We start from the raw sequence: 3,618 nt of genomic DNA, 5'->3' as shown, positions 1-3,618 counted from the left end.
AGCAAAGAGTAGCAGAAAAATGTTTTCCTGAGTTTTATTGACCATGCAAACTGTGTAGATCATAACAAATTATGGATAACATTGGGAAGAATGGGAGTTCCAGAACACTTAATTGTGCTCATGAGGAACCTGTACATAGACCAAATGGCAGTCATTTTAACAGAACAAGGGGATAAAGTGTGGTTTAAATCAGGAGGGGCGTGTGTCAGGGTTATATTCTTTCACTGTACTTGTTGAGTCTGAATGTTGAGCAAATAATGTGATGAGCTGGAGTATATGAAGAAGAATGTGGCATCAGGATCGGAGGAAGGCTCATTAATAACCTGCAACATGCAGATGATACAACCTTCCTTGCTGAAAGCAAAGAGGACCTGAAGCACTGATGAAGATCTGACTACAGCCTTCAGTACGGATTACACTTCAACATAAGGAACACAAAAATCCTCACAATTGGACCCATAAGCAACATCGTGATGAATGGAGAAATGGAAAGCTGTTAAAGATTTAGTTTTATTTTGTTCCAAAATCACTGCTCTTAGAAGAAGCAGTCAAGAAATCAAATGACATATTGCATTGAGAAAATCTGTGGCAAAAGACTTCTTTAAAGAGTTAAAAAGTGGATTCTATGTTATTCTTTAGAATGTAGGATCTGTAAAACACCGCATAATGTGGATGAACTTGGAGGATATTATGCTGAGTGAAATAAGTCAATCACAGAAGGACACATATTGTATTAGTCCATTATTGTAAAAAGCCAAGGAAAGGTTTACGTATAGAAGGAAATTTTCTTTGTTGGTTAACAAGGATGGAAGGGGAGGGAAGGAAAACTTGCTAGATAGGTAGGAGACAAGTATTGATTTGGGTGAAGGAAAAGGCAATACACCAAATTGAGAGACAAACACAATAACACTAAGGAAAAAGAAGACACAGAGAAGTACACAAGAGGTACAGACAACATTTCCATTAGGTAGATACACTCCTTAGAAAGATCAATTAGGGAAGAACAAAAGAGCAGTATGTGCACCGGGAGATAGCTGAGGAGGCAAGAATGCATAAGAAAGAGAAACAATTTTACATAAACAATACTGCACTATCAGTGATAACAAACATTAATCTATGGATAAATAGATGGGTAGACAGACTGAATGATCAGATATGTCTAGGCAAAAGGGAATATACCCATGAACATATATAGGTTGGCAGACAATATTTTTACATACGTATTTGTATATGCTGTAAGAATGTCCATATAAATAGAACTAACAGTGGGCAAAGTTATGATAACTTCTTAGCCACAGTCAACTGCCTGGATGGAGTGAGTTGTTGGGCCTGTGGGTCTGGGACCATGGTCACAGGGAACATCAAGCACAATTGGTATAACATACTACACAAAAACATTGTTCTACATTCTACTCTTTCAGGGCCTCCATTTGCTGAGGTGGCACAACTCAAAATGAGAAGAAACAGCTGCAAACATCCATTAACAATTGGAACATGAAATGTACAAAGTATGAATCCAGGAAAATTGGAAGTTGTCAAAAATGAAATGGAACACATAGAGATTGATACCCTAGGCATTAATGAGTTGATATGATCTACTATGCCAGGAATGACAGATTGAAGAGGAATGGTGCGGCATTCATCACAGAGAATGTTTCAAAATCTATCCTGAAATACAATTCTGTCAGTGATAGGATAATATCCATACACCTACTAGACAAGTTAATAAACTCTAAAACCAAATTCACTGCTTTTGAGTCGCATCCGACTCACTGCGACCCCTCCTTGGGTTTCTGAGGTGGTATCACTAAGGAAGTAGAATGTTCCATCTTCCTTCTGAGGAGTGGCTGGTGGGTTTGAACTGCCAGCCTTCTGGTTAGCAGTCAAATGCCTTAGACACTATGACACCAGAGCTATACTACTATTCAAACTAACACACCAACCACTAAAAGCAAAGATGAGGAAACTGAAGATTTTTTTTACCAACTTCTTCAGTCTAAAATTGACCACACATGCAATCAAGATGTGTTGATTATTATTGGTGATTGGAATGCAAAAGTTAGAAACAAAGAAGAATCACTAGTATTTTCCAATTGGTGATAGAAATGATGCTGGAGATCACATAATAGAATTTTGCAAAGCCAATGATTTATTCATTGCAAATATCTTCTTTCAACAACAAAACCAGTGGCTACACACGTGGTCTTCGCCAGATGGAATACACAGGAATCAGATCGACTATGGAAAGAGACAATGGAGAAGCTCAATATCTGCAGCCAAACCAAGACCAGAAGCTGACTGTGGAACAGACAATCAACTGCTCATATGCAAATTCAAGTTGAAGCTGAAGACAATTAAAACAAGTTCATGAGAGCCAAAATATGACCTTGATTATATCCCACCTGAATTTAGAGACCATCTAAATAACAGATTTGATGTGTTAAACACCAATGACCGAAAACCAGAGGAATTTTGGGGTAATGTCAAGAACATGATACATGAAGAAAGTAAAACATTATTAAAAAGACAGGAAAGGAAGAAAAGACCCAAATGGATGTCAACAGAGACTCTGAAACTTGTGGAGAGTAGCAAAAACAAATGGAAGAAATGATGAAGTAAAGGAGCCGAATAAATTATTTCAAAAGGTGGCTCGAGAAGACAAAGTAAAGTATGATAATGAAATGTGCAAAAACCTGGAGTCAGAATATCAAAGTGAAGAACACATTCAGCATTTCTCAAGCTGAAAGAATCGAAGAAAAAATTCAAGTCTCGAGTTGCAATATTAAAAGATTTTATGGGCAAAATATTGAATGATGCAGGAAACATCAAAGGAAGATGGAAGGAATACACAGAGTCACTATAGAAAAAAGAATTGGTTGATGTTCATCCATTTCAAGCATCATATGATCAAGAACCAGTGGTATTGAAGGAAAAATTCAAAGCTGCACTGAAGGAATTGGTAAAAAACAAGGCTGTAGGAATTGATGGAATACCCATTCAGATGTTTCAGCAAATGGATACTGCACTGTAGTCACTTACTTGACTATGCCAAGAGATTTGGAAGACAACTACCTGGCCAACTGACTGGAAGAGATCCGTATGTGTAACCATTCCAAAGAAAGGTGATCCCACAGAATGTGGAAATTATCGAACAATATTATTAATAACACACACAAGTAAAATCTTACTGAAGATAATTCAAAATGGTTGAGCAATATATTGACAGAGAACTTCCAGAAATGCAAATTGGATTCAGAAGAGGAGGTGGAACAAGGGATATCATTACTGATGTCAGATGGATCTTGGCTGAAAGGAAAGAATACAAGAAAGATGTTTATTTGTGTTTTATTGACTATGCAAAGGCATTCGATTGTGTGGATCATAACCGATTTCAGATAACACTGAGAACAATGGGAATTCCAGCAACATTTAATTATGTCATGAGGAACCTGTACATAGACCAGGAGGCTATCATTCAAACAGAACAAGGGGATACTGCATGGTTTTAAAACAGGAAGAGTTTTATCCTTTCACCATACTTATTCAATCTGTATGCTGAACAAATAATCCAAGAAGCTGGACTATATGAAGAAGAATGTGGCATCAGGATTGGAGGAA

This window comes from Orycteropus afer, unplaced genomic scaffold (assembly GCF_000298275.1).
Source record: "Orycteropus afer afer isolate SDZICR_OR568_19922 unplaced genomic scaffold, OryAfe1.0 scaffold00078, whole genome shotgun sequence".
Taxonomy (NCBI): domain Eukaryota; kingdom Metazoa; phylum Chordata; class Mammalia; order Tubulidentata; family Orycteropodidae; genus Orycteropus; species Orycteropus afer.
Note: the sequence above shows the minus strand (reverse complement) of the source record.